Below are 14,305 nucleotides of genomic sequence, written 5' to 3'. Positions count from 1 at the left end.
GGCGCTGTCGAGGCGTCGACAGCGGCCCGTAGCGCCACCGACGCCTCCGGTGTTGGCGCGGCCGCGCGGGGCTTCAATCCCCGCGCCCGCGCCAAACCGCTGAAAACAGATATGCCATTTTGCCCTTAGTCGACAAACTAAGGGCAAAATGGCCTATCTGGCTGTGCACATGCGCACTGCCAGATAGCCCATTTTGCCCTTAGTTTGTAGACTAAGGGCAAAATGGCCTATCTGTGCTGTGCGAATGCGCACAGCCAGATAGGCCTTTTTGCCCTTAGTTTGTAGACTAAGGGCCAAATGGCCTATCTGTGCTGTGCGCATACGCACAGCACAGATAGGCCATTTGGTCCTTACTTCCTGGTCGCGGCCGCCGATCGCCCGGGCGATCGGCGGCCGCGACCAGGAAGTAAGGGCAAAAAGGCCTATCTGGCTGTGCGCATGCGCACAGCACAGATAGGCCATTTTGCCCTTACTTCCTGGTCGCGGCCAAGGCACACTGGACGGGGGCGGGGCCAACTCTGGCCCCGCCCCAGCACTATTCGCCCTGGCCCCGCCTCCCACGCAGCGTGGGAGGCGGGGCCAGGGCATGCCGGGTGGGACCAGGGCGTGGGAGGCGGGGCCGGTGGCGGGGGCGCTTTTTAGCACCCCCGCTTAACATTTAAAAATATCTCCGGCCGGCCCTGCAGAGAAGCCATTGAAATCCACAAGCATGTGGACAATTTCAACAGAAAGGAGGGAGCCATGAAAAAGAACAACATTTGGCTAGCAGTATTAAAAACCTCTAAAATCAGGACACTAAATAAAGAGCAGCGCTCAAAAAACGGGAATTCTAGACAAGAAACAATCAATAATAATAAATAATAAAACTTTATTTATACCCCGCCACCATCTCTCCAACGGGGACTCGGGGCGGCTAACATGGGGCCATGCCCAGAGCAATGCAATATAATAAAATATAAAAACAGCATACTATAACACAATTAAAAGCAATACAATAAATGATAATATACATTACATCAAAAAACCAAAGAAACAGTAAATCAAGGCCAGCTGACACCTCCTAACAAAGGATCCCCCCAAGCAGGAAGCAGCCAGGCTTTGAAGCTGCAAGGCCAATCAATGCTAATCAAGGTGGCCAATTGCAGCATTCACACTTGCCTCAAACAGACCAGAGTTCTTTCTTCCACCCTGGACCGTCCACAGATATATAAACCTTATTTGCCCAGTTTCCAACAGACCTCACAACCTCTGAATATGCCTGCCATAAATGTGGGTGAAATGTCAGGAGAAACTGCTTCTGGAACACGGTCACACAGGCCAGAAAACTCACAGGAACCCAGTGATTCTGGCCATGAAAGCCTTCAAAAACACAATTTTCTTTTCTGGATTTCCACAATTGCGGAGAAGAAGGATATCCAAAACAGACCACCATCAGCAGCAACTCCCCTGCAAAGGCTATATTGTTTCAACCCTTTAATAAACTATCTTTTTATTGCAATTTTCGGCCTGCTTTGTATCCTATTGATACTATTTCGATCTCTCTGTATATAAAAAATGCAGTGATACCTTGACTTATGACCTCATCAGATGGGGCTTTTTCCGGCATTTCCACTGTATATGAAATTCATGCCAAGATATAACAAGATGAATCCCAGAGGTCTTCGTCTTTCTGCCATCTCGCAGAGATCATCTACAGCAGCCCTAGATGACTCATGGAGCCTACTGGCTCTCATTAAACGACACATAGAAAGTTCTGATGGTGCTCCATGAGGCATCTAGAGCAGAGCTGGTGTATGCTGCTACAACGGCAGCATGGGAGGTTCCCCATATTGTGCAATGCGCACAAAGCAATAGGGGGAAGCCATGTGGTCAATACTTCTCCCATTTGATCAGCTTCCTCTTGAACTGGGTGATGTGAGGCATGGGGCAATGGGTTTCTCATGTCCCCCAACAATAGTCGCCAGGTTCACCATGAAACATGGCAATTCCAGCGGCCCATGTTCATGACCAAGCTCTTAACTCAAAATGCTTTTATTTCAAAGTGAATTTCCCCATTGAAATTCTATTAATGCATTCTGCCCCCCCCCCCCATTTTTTGCTACATGTTTTTAAATAAGAAAATGTACTTTAGAAATAACACATAGTGCATATGCACATTCACGTGGAACAATTAAAAAGAAAGCAGACAAGAGCATGAGGCAAAGAGGCAGCTCCCTTGAAGCCCTAAAGCCCAGTACTCTCATGCTAGTGCTCGCTCTGGCGCTAGCTCTTAACTCAAAAAACTGGTCTGATATCAAAATGAAACCCCAGGCTGAGTGACATCTCTTAACTCAAAATGCTGTTAAGTTGAGATGCTCTTAAGGTAGAAGTTTCACTGTATATGAAATTCATGTCAAGATATAACAAAACGAATATCAGAGATCTTAGTCTTTCAGCCACCCCACAGAGACATTTCCTGGACAAGAAAGACTGGGTGAATCCCCTGGCTATCCCTGGCCAGGGTGATGATTGGGACACGTGTAGAACAGTAAACAGTTTCCATGTCTGATCTGATAACCCCAGCTGATGTTTCCAGCCAAGTATTCCACTTGGGCTGAGAGGTTGCTGACCACAGAAACAGAAGCTTAAAGATATTTATATTTGCCGACTTCTTTATTTCAAACCCAAGACTTGATTGAAAAAAAAAAATCATCTTTTGTTCCTGGAGTCTCACACCTTTGTTTTCCCAAAGCATTTCCTCATTACTTGAATATGGACAATTAAGCCACTTGGAAACTATATTGGAAATTATATATTTTTAATATATGATTTATTGCTTATTTCACACAGACTCAGAAGATTCTTGTTAAATTCACACAACACACCTATAGATCGAAACCGACACACTAACATATCATGACACATAGTTTGGTAAGCTATGCTCCTTATTGTGATGTGACAGCTAAAAAAGCCAATGCAATTCTAGGCTCCATCTCATCATTAGGGAGCATAGTGTCTCAATCCAGAGAATTGATAGTATTGCTCTGTTCAGGCATCATCTAGAATCCTGTGTCCAGTTCTATGCACATTTCAAAAAGGATATTGACTGGCTAGAACGTGTCCAGAAAAAGGTGACTAAAATGATCAAAGGTCTGGAAGCTAAGCCTTATGGGGAGCGGCTTAGGGACCTGGGTATGCTTGACCTAGAGAAGAAAAGGTGAAAAGGTGATGTGAGAGCCCTGTTTAAATATTTGAAATGATGTCATATTGAGGAAAGGCAAGCTTTTTTCTACTAGGACATGGAGCAATGCTTTCAAATAGCAAGAAAAGAGATTCCACCTAAACATTAGGCTGTTAGGAATTGAACCCGCACGTTCTCTTTGCTCGTCGGGGGAGGCCCTCCTCTCACTCCCACCACCCTCGCAGTCACGGTTGGTGGGAACGAGAGAGAGGGCCTTCTCCATCGTGGCCCCACGGCTTTGGAACTCGCTTCCTAGAGAGATCAGGCAGGCCCCTACCCTCCTCTCCTTCCGAAGGAGCTTAAAAACCTGTCTCTTCCAAAAGGCCTTTGACACTTAATTTGTTGTTGGACTGATCTATCTGCCCATTTTATAATAGCCCCATTCTTGAGGTGTTGCCAATGTTATTTTTCACTTTATTGTCCATTTCAACCGTGAAATACCTTCCCCATTCCGGCACATTCTGTACTGGGTTTTATGAATTAGTCTCCTGTTTTAATATTGTATGCTTCATGTCGATTTTATCGATTGTTTTACTGATAATTGAGGTTTTATTGGTATAATTGTTTTATTGTTGTATCATTGATATTTGATTGTTTTATCGGGCTAGGCCCCATGTAAGCCGCCCCGAGTCCCTTCGGGGAGATGGGGCGGGGTATAAAAATAAAGTTATTATTATTATTATTATTATTATTATTATTATTATTATTAATTGTGGGAGTTGAGGTCCAAAACACCTGGAGGGCCAAAGTTTGCCCATGCCTGATCTAAGGGAAAGGAGCAAAGTTCCAGGATTAGTCTGAAGGATGCATTCCAGTTGAATTCTTTTTCTTCATCTTTTCTAGATCATATTTTTCAGCATAGGTGGATTAGATGGGTTACATTAGAATTAGGAATCAGGTCAGACTGGTCAGAGGGACCACCATTAACAGTCTGTACCTTTAACAGTTGTGAAGAGGAGAGAATGTCAGCAGGTGAGGCTTGAAAGTCCCTCTGTTTATAACTATTAAAGATACAGGTGATGTGTGCTCATTTTTCCACCTGTCCAGCCTGTATCAGGTCTAGAATACATGCCCAAACCAAACATATACAAGGTAGAAGATTGCATTAAGCATGAAAAACCAAGATGGGCATGATACAGGTCTCTTACTAGATAGCAACTTCAAACAATCAGCATAGCTGGGGGAGAGAAATGCTGGGAGCTGCAATCCAGTAACAGAGGGCCACATGATTCCACCTTTATAGAAACAAATTTCTCTTACCCGAGCGAGTAAACAAAACATTGTAATATAACCTCTATTCCAGTTGTTCCCAACCTTTGGGCCTCCAGGTGTTTAGGACTTCAACTCCCAGAAATCCCAGCCAGCTTACCAGCTGTTAGGAACTGTGGGAGCTGAAGTCCAAAACACCTGGAAACCCAAAGGTTGGGAACCACCGCAAATCTAGTCGGAATTAAGCTACACTTGCTCCTAGATGAGATTATAGGTTTCCAGAGTGAAGGTGAAATCTTATGCACACTGTAAATGCAGAGTGTATGAATGTCAGCTCACCACAGCCGCTCCTGAATGAACACACGAGACTCTCTGTGTTATCACCAGAAACTTTTACTGTAGGAAACATGAACATCAAAAAAGCCAAGAATGGGAGGCTCCGGCCAACCATCCTTTATATACCCTCCCCCTCATTTGAAAAGTCTCTTCCCGCTCAGCAAAACCCCGCGCAAATTCCCCGCCAAGTCCAGCAGCCGTTTCTTCTCCGAGTCCTGAGCCGCAGGTGTCTTATCAATGTCAGTGACCCTGAAACTCAGAGCCACATACAGGCTCTAGTAGCAGGGTTCTGACATGGCGTCCTCCTCCCCTTCGTCCTGGAAGGAAAAGATTAAACACAACTATTGTTCTCCGCTGTCCAGAGTTCCTTTATACTTTTTTAACAGGCTGCAATGGAATACCGGGTGTACCTTTCCTAGGTCCTTGGGTAGCCTCAGCTCATAGGTCACTTCGTTTATTCTTTTTGCTACCCTGAACGGCCCTATATAGCGCGGAGCCAATTTTTTAGATGGGAACCCCAATTTCAGGTTTTTTGTGCTCAGCCAAACCAGATCCCCTTCGCCCAATTTGTCCCCCTCTCGGCGCCTACGATCGGCAAAGAGCTTGTACTTCTTTTGTGTTTCCCGCAATGCCTCCACCACGGTCTGCCACCCTTGCTTAATTTTGGCCGGCCATTCCTTGTCGGTCTGGCCCTCTCCTTCCTTCCACTCGGGTAGCCTGGGGAAAGGTGCCACCTCCTGTCCGTATACTATTTCGAATGGGGCACGACCTGTGGCCGAATGTACGGCCCCGTTAAAAGCCATCTCAGCAAACGGTAGAAGGTCCGCCCAATCATCCTGTCTATAATTGGTGTACATCCTCAAGAATTGGCACAGTGTTTGTTGGGTGCGTTCGACTCCCCCGTTGGTTGCGGGATGAAAAGCCGAGCTCAGGTTCCTTTCTGCTCCTAACAGCTGTAAGAATTTTCCCCAAAATTTTGCAGTAAATTGGACTCCCCGGTCGCTAATTATTTTGTCGGGACACCCATGTAGGCGATATACATGCTTCACATACAAATCAGCAAGTTTTTCAGCTGAGGGGAGTTTCGGCAGGGCCACAAAGTGTGCCTGTTTTGAGAATAGGTCCAATATTGTCCAAATGTATCTGTGGCCTCTGCTGGGGGGTAGTTCGCCTACAAAATCCATGGCCACGCATTCCCATGGCCTCATGGGCTCCACCACCTTCTGCAATAGCCCCTGGGGCTTCCCCGGTGGTGTTTTTCCCTCTGCACATAATTCACACTGCGTGACGTACCCCCTGGCGTCTTTCCTCATTCCGGGCCACCAGCATTGTTTGGCCAACAGTTTAATAGTCCTGGTGGGGCCTAGATGACCCGCACCCTTGTTATCGTGGCACTTCCTTAACATTTCTCGTCTTAAACATTCAGGAATATACAATTTCTTATTTACAAACACCAAATCCCCACACAATTCTCCCTTTTCCTTGTTAGTTTGTAACCATTTGTCCATTCCATACGCTCGCTTCAACTCTTCCTCCCATATTTCTCCTCCCCCCGTGGAAATGGCAGTACGTTTGTTTTCTTTGGCCGCTTGTGCTCGAGTTAGTACTGCCAGGCCCCACTGCTTATCTAGGAACAGGCTCCCTTCAGATTCCTGAATTCCTCCCCCGTGCTGAGGCATCCGAGAGAGAGCGTCAGCGAGTATGTTATGTTTCCCCTGGAAGAATCTGAGTCTGAAATCAAAACGGCTGAAATATTGGGCCCATCTAATTTGCTTCGCTGATAGTTTACGAGGGGATCTTAGATACTGTAAATTTCTATGATCAGTCCACACCTCAAACGGTGTTCCACTTCCTTCCAGAAAGTGTCTCCAGCACTCTAGTGCTTTTAGAATCGCTAAGGCTTCTCTCTCCCAAATCGGCCAGTTTTTTTCTGTATCGCTAAACTTTTTTGACAGATAGCCACATGGCTTCAGGTTCCCCCCCTCGTCTTTCTGCAGCAGAACTGCCCCATATGCCCGGTCTGACGCATCGCAATGTAGTACAAAGGCCTTAGACATATCAGGGTGCTGTAGGACAGGTTCCTCAGTAAAACGCTTTTTAAGGGCTTCGAAAGCTTCCTGGCATTCTATTGTCCATGTCAGTTTGGCCCCTGGGGCCTTCACTTTGGCTGTTTCTCCCCTGCCTTTAGTTTTTAACAAATCCGTTAATGGCAAAGTGAGGCGCGCAAAGTCCTTGATAAATGTTCTATAGAAGTTTGCGAACCCTAGGAAGGATTGCAGCTGCTTCCGTGTTTTGGGGGCTTCCCACCCCCTCACGTCTTCCACCTTCGCAGGGTCCATCGCCACTCCCTGGGAGGAAATCCTATACCCCAGAAAGTCTATCTGGTCTTTATTGAACTCGCACTTGGCAAGCTTCGCATACAGTTTCGCTTCCCTCAACTTTTGTAGGACTTCCCTGACTAGTTCTACGTGTTGTTCCTTAGTTCGAGACATTATCAATATGTCATCTAAAAAAATAAAGACTCCCTTGTACAACAATGGATGCAATACTTCGTTGATTAATTGCATGAACGCGGCCCCTCCCCCGCACAAACCGAAGGGGAGCACACGATAATTGAATAATCCGAATGCGCAGGAGAAGGCCGTCTTCCACCTGTCCTCTGGTTTGATCTGCAATTTATGGTAGGCCTCAATTAAGTCCAATTTAGTGAATATCTGTCCTTCCGATAACTGGGCGATCAAGTCCTTCACTAAGGGTAGGGGGTATTTATTTACAGTACTGATTGCATTTAGGCCCCTGTAGTCAATGCAGAGCCTCAGCGTTTGGTCCTTTTTCCGCCGGAACAACACAGGCGCCCCTAGAGGGGAATTTGAAGGCTCTATGAAACCCCTCGCTAGGTTTTTATCAATGTATTTTCTCAGTTCCTCCTTTTCCCTAGCTGACATCGGGTATATTTTTGCCTTGGGAAGCTCTGCTCCTGGGACTAGCTCTATTTTCACTTCAACTCTCCGCTTCGGTGGGAAATTGTCTGCTTCCTTCTCATCAAACACGTCCACAAAATCCCGATACTCTGGGGGTAATTTATCTGCCAGTTCTGCTATTCTGATAGAGTCTTCCTCCCCCCTTTTCCCTGGCTCCCTCTCAACTTCCTGGCTCCCTTCTTCCAAATTCATCCTGAAGATCATGCTCTTATCCTCCCAGTTGATTTGCGGGTTGGCCTGCCCCAGCCACGGCATGCCTAGTATAACATTATAGCTGGCTATTTGTGATATCACAAATGACACCTTTCCTTCCCAACTCCCTATCTTACACTTTACATCTTCGGCACTGTACTTAGCTAACGATCCCGATGCTGTGGATCCGTCCAACTGCGAAAAAGCTATTGGGGATTCTAGGTTCGTTCTTTCGCATCCCAATCCCTCGGCTAATTCAGGGGAGATGATGTTCCTGGAACATCCACAATCCACAAATGCTTTGCAGGTTGCTTGTTTGCTGCCATTTTCAAGCTGAATGGGGACCACTATCATAGCTTTGTCCTGACTTACCAACCCCCCCGAGTGGTGCCTCATCGGTGGTTCTTCCTCGGCGCGTTTTCCTGCCACGGCTCTGGGTTTGGGCTGGCCTCCGCCTTCCCCTTTTCTCTGCCAGCACTCGGCAGCCCTGTGGCCCAACCGGCCGCACACGAAGCAGCCACTCCTGCTGGCGCTCACGTTCCCTGTCGGCTCCGTTCTCCTCCCGGCTGGGGTTGATCCCTCCTTCCGGCTCCCCTCTTTCATCTGCGGCCGCTGCTGTAGCCCTCCTCGGTGCCTCCTCGCCTGGGCCAGCGATGTCTCGACGCGCCCCGCCAGCTGAATCCATCCGCGCAGTGTGTCAGGCTCATCACGATGCACCGCCCAGGAGAGGATCTCCCGCCTGAGACCCTCTTTGAAGAGTTCTATCTTTGTTACTGCAGACCATTCCGGCACCTTTTCGGCGAGGCATTGGAACTCCTCCGCATACTCAGATACCGACCTCTGCCCCTGGGAGACGGTCTTCAACTTCTCCCTCGCCCGGATCTGCTCCAGTGGATCTCGGAAACGGGTCTCCAGGGCCCCCATAAAGCGTCGGAGTGACCCCAGACATGGGTCGCGCCGCGCGTGCAGCTGAACGTACCAGCTGGCCGCTCCCCTCTTCAACACTGCACCAATGGCCCGTATCCGGCTGGATTCCGTTCTAAAAGTGTGAGCATTGTCCTCCATATAGCCCCTCACCGTGGTCAGGAAAAAATCCAGTTCAGAGGACTCTCCCCCAAACTCGATCCTTAGTTCCTCTCGTCTCGGTAGGGGTCCCTGTGGTGGCAATCCCCAATTCTCCGCCCGTCGCAAGCCCCCTTGCGGACCAGTGGGCCCCGCTGCTGCTTCTCTTGGCCCTGTGCCACGCCCGGCATTCGCCAGGGGCACCAGGGTCTCAGCTGGGAGCGTAGCTGGGATTCTCGGAGGTTTTTCCCCTTCGTCGTCACTCTCCTCCACCCGCGTCAGGCTTGTTTGGGTCTTGGGCCGGGCGCCGGGCTCCTTTCGCATTTCCCTTCCCTTCGGTGCTGGGAGGTCTGCAAAGCCCTGGCTGCTTCCCACGCTCACGTCCCACATTGAGCCAGCCCGAAGTTCCCTTCCTCTCTCTGGCTCCGCCAAAAACGCCAGGCGCTCCATCGCCCTCGACATCACTGCCAGGGTGGTCTCCATCGCCGACATCCTCTCCTCCAGAAACACCATCCTTTGTGGGCCTGGGGAAGGTGAACCTTCCTCTCCTCCGGTGCTGTCTCCCCGCACCACTCCACGCCTCTGGGTTACCCCATTTGGCTGGGCATAAGCGGTGGATGACGCCAGGGCCGCCAGCTGGTGGAACTCAGCGTCCGGCTCGGGAGTGGCCCTTTCCGACCTTCCTCCTCCTGCGCCCAAGAGCTCTTCATCCTCCACTTGCATGTTACACCTCACCGCTACAGCGGGATGGTGTCCGTATTCTTGGCTTAGTGTCAGCTCACCACAGCCGCTCCTGAATGAACACACGAGACTCTCTGTGTTATCACCAGAAACTTTTACTGTAGGAAACATGAACATCAAAAAAGCCAAGAATGGGAGGCTCCGGCCAACCATCCTTTATATACCCTCCCCCTCATTTGAAAAGTCTCTTCCCGCTCAGCAAAACCCCGCGCAAATTCCCCGCCAAGTCCAGCAGCCGTTTCTTCTCCGAGTCCTGAGCCGCAGGTGTCTTATCAATGTCAGTGACCCTGAAACTCAGAGCCACATACAGGCTCTAGTAGCAGGGTTCTGACATATGAATGTATCTACAAACCTACTGTGTGTGTATGCTATATATCAAACCAGTCCATACTCCAGGAAATAAAGCCTGACTGCTCACTAGAGGGAAGGATATTAGAAGCAAAGATGAAGCACTTTGGCCACATAATGTGAAGACAGGAAAGCTTGGAGAAGAAAATGATGCCAAGGAAAATGGAAGGAAAAAGGAAGAGGAGCTGACCAAGGACAAGATGGATGGATGGATAGTATCCTTGAAGTGGCTGGCTTGTCATTGAAGGAGCTGGGGGTGGCAACAGCCGACAGGGAGCTCTGGCGTGGGCTGGTCCATGAGGTCACAAAGAGTCAGAAGTGACTGAACAAATAAACAACTATATAGATAGATATAGATATATACACCTTTGAGTTTTCTCAACAGAGTGTGAATTATACAACCCTCCAAATGTTATAGGACTACTACTCCCAGCCTCATTAGTCAGCATAGTGAAGAATGCTGGAAGGGGCAGTCCACTAACATCTAAAGGGCCATGCAAGTCCCATACCTGCTTTTCAAATTTGAGATTTGGGCAAAGAATTAGAGGACCACTATTCAGGCTTGTCATTAGAGAAATTAAGCAATGGGATGTTACAAGATACATTCAGTTCAATGAATGAAGCCTTAAATCACACAATCAGATTCAAACTGAGCACAAAGCCCAGGTACAGGATTCTGGGGAGTTCTTTAATTCCTAGTGACCCTATGGCACTTTCCACCTTCCAACCATCCAGAGATCTGCCACTGATCGTGCTTTCAACAGGCAGACAGTTTGATCTTCCTTCTGACACATATATTTTCAAACACAGTCACATTCATGCTTCACATTTTAAGGGCCCTACTTGATCTTGTGGGAGGTGGAAGAAATAGCTTTCCAAAACTCACATTCCCCCTGAAAACATAAAGGGTTCCCTTCTCCCTTCCTGTGAATAAAACCTAGCAATGTGCCACAAATTGAAAACATCTGAAATCAACTGCCTACAGTGACTAATTTATATTACCTCAAAGTAGTGTTTTAATTTTTATTTACTTATAGGACTTAAAAATAAAAATAAACCCAGGGATGGTAGTATTTGAAGAGGAAACGCAATGGACAAATGTGAAATTAAGAATCTACCTCACCTACTTGCCCCCACGCCAATCATCTCACCCAAAATGTACCATAAAACCTCTTGAGCATGGGATTGAAAAAGAAGAAAAACGGAATCTATTTATTTGCCCATTGATTCCTTATTTTTACCTGATTCAATTTTTTACCTGATTCAATCATTTCTGCCTTGCAGAAATTGTGCCGAGGAGCTTATGTGCAAGGAGATTAGGGTCTTCTTTTTCCACTATAAAAAGGTGATAAACACAATTAAATTATCTGTTTGGTGCTCAAAGGCAAGGACAGTTGCAAAACCAGAATACAACTGATATTTGCATTTGAGTGCTGTGATTAACTCATGTTCCAGACTTGGTTTGTCGTAATAGAGATAAGGTTGTCTTGTAATCCTCTCTGCATTGGAGGCTGAAGGTCTTATCAGAGGAATGAATATATTTAAGGAGGGGGAGCCTTAAGCCCTGGAAAAATGTGTGTTTCCCAACAGAAAGAGGGAATTTGGGTTTTAATTCTTTCGGCTTGGCTTTCAATTTTTTTAGAAATGGGTCAATGCAGAGGGGGGGGTCACATACAATGACTTGATCATAGAAAAATAAAAGGTGTCTAGTCATTTTTAAGGCAGTGGACCACATCAGTTGCCAATAAGCAAATACTTTAAATATTGGAGTGTTGTATGGTTTCTGGAATGTTATTTTCATATATAATAGCACTAGTAGGCAGCTAATTGAAGTATGCCAATAATATTTACATGTGTGCACGCACGCACAGTCACCCACTTTATCTCATAAGCATCTATATGATCAATAGCTGTCAGGAACTACATTCTTGACAGACCTATGAATAGGATGAGAATATGTTGTCGAAGACTTTCATGGCCAGAATCACAGGGTTGCTGTGAGTTTTCCGGACTATGTGGTCACGTTCCAGAAGCATCTATGGCAAGAATCCTCAGAGGTTGTGAGGTCTGTTGGAAACTAGGCAAGTGGGGTTTATGTATCTGTGGAATTCCAAGGTGGGAGAAATAACCCTTGTCTGCTTGAGTCAAGTGTGAATGTTGCAATTGGCCATCTTGATTAGTATTGAATGAATAGCCTTTCAACTTCAATGTCTGGCTGCTTACTGCCTGGGGGAATCCTTTGTTGGGAGGTGCTAGCTGGTCCTGATTGTTTCCTGTCTAGAATTCTCCTGTTTTTTGTTTTTTTTTTTAGTATTGCTCTTTATTTACTCTCTTGATGTTAGAGGTTTTTTTAGTATTAAAAATTTAGTATTTAGTATTGGTAACCAAATTTGATTCATTTTCATGGTTTCCTCCATTCTGTTGAAATTGTCAAGACGCTTAAGGATTTCAATGGCTTCTCTGTGTAGTCTGACATGGTAGATGTTAGAGTGGTCCAGCCTTTCTATCTTCTCAAATAATATGCTGTGTCCAGGTTGGTTAATCAAGTGCTCTGCTATGGCTGAGTCTACCGTATACCATGCAGCTGTGGACAAGTTTACATAGGGACCACCAAACACAATGCCCAAACATGAATCAAGGAACATGAAGGATACTGTAGAATACTTCAAACCAGCGAAGTCAGAAATGCTGGACCACTCTTAACAACTACCATGTCAGACTACACAGAGGAGCCATTGAAAGTGGTAACTGCAAAAACCAGCAGCTATAATGACCTTGCTTCTGTGGTCCCACTTCACTTTCTAACCACATGGGAATATATCACATGTACACAATTCACTCATGCGCAGGCAGAGATACAGGAAGACACTGCAGATGGGAGCTTTTCATTCATGAAAACCTTTTCACATGTACGAAGTATTGTAAAAGAATACTGTCTTTTCTTTTTCCTTAATTATTTGAAATCCACCTTCTAAGGAGGCCTAATTTTCCTTGAAGTAATTCATACAAGAAAACTGGCTTTAATATAAATGCTAAATCAGCAATAAATTTATGGTCTTGTAGTCAAATTTGAAACTAGGACAGCGGATAATGGGGTCCATACCTGGCGAGCTCAGGCTAACAGTGAATGGGCCAGGACAGAGAGAGACAACTCACCAGGGTGAAGACAAGCCACAGAGGTTTATTCAATCCAGCCAGAAGAGATGCAAGTACAAGCAGAGATGCTTTTGAAATACTAACATAACATTCAGAGAAAGGCATGATTTTATACACATGACAACTATTCAAAACTCCCACTTCCCTTCCTGATTGACTGAGGGTCCCATCTGATCTGCTCCCTGATTGGTTGAGGGCACCGCTGATTTCTCCGCCTCCAGGCGGGGATTCCTTTTTGCAGGGAAATGACAGCTCGGGATTGATTGGCCAGGGATCCAGTCAGCTGTTGGATAGAAACAATGTCTAAAAAATGATGATGAGTCTTCGATTTACTCAACTGTCAGGTTGCTATTTTAACAAAGGTGCAAGGCTCTGGAGATAAAAGCTGATGATCCCGGCAATCAAGGGCTGAGTGTTAAATAAAAGGGTTAAGCAAATGTACATATTTGGAGTCTCTGTGCAATCTATCAGCCCAAGTGGAATGTTTAGTTAAACAAATATTGGCTGGCTTCTCAGATCTGACACTGAAACTACCTATATCTTTACATATACACAATGGATTGTGATGATTATTCTGGTTGAGAACAGGGGGGCGAGTAGCCCAACCTTTTCTGATTGGGAAGCATCTCAGTGGGATGGCTAAAAGGTGAAGACCTCTGGGCTCTGTCTTGCTACATTTTGATAAGAACCATACACATTTTATATACATAGGGATCTACACAATACAGTAGAGTCTCACTTATCCAACACTTGCTTATCCAATGTTCTGGATTATCCAACAAATTTTTGTAGTCAATGTTTTCAATACATCATGATATTTTGGTGCTAAATTCATAAATACAGTAATTTCTACATAGCATTACTGTGTATTGAACTACTTTTTCTGTCAAATTTGTTGTATAACATGATGTTTTGGTGCTTAATTTGTAAAATCATAACCTAATTTGATGTTTAATAGGCTTCTCCTTAATCTCTCCTTATTATCCAACATATTCGCTTATCCAACGTTCTGCTGGCCCGTTTACGTTGGATAAGCGAGACTCTACTGTATATGTGAAGA

At 46.1% G+C, this 14,305-nt stretch overlaps 1 protein-coding gene across 1 annotated transcript in view; it reads left to right on the top strand.

Moving 5' to 3' along the window:
* LOC134298627 (uncharacterized) overlaps positions 1-14,305 on the top strand; it is a 121,400-nt gene that overhangs the window by 3,220 nt on the left and 103,875 nt on the right. The gene's annotated exons all lie outside the window — the stretch shown is intronic.

This window comes from Anolis carolinensis, chromosome 4 (assembly GCF_035594765.1).
Source record: "Anolis carolinensis isolate JA03-04 chromosome 4, rAnoCar3.1.pri, whole genome shotgun sequence".
Taxonomy (NCBI): domain Eukaryota; kingdom Metazoa; phylum Chordata; class Lepidosauria; order Squamata; family Dactyloidae; genus Anolis; species Anolis carolinensis.
This window is presented reverse-complemented; position numbering and strand designations above follow the sequence as displayed.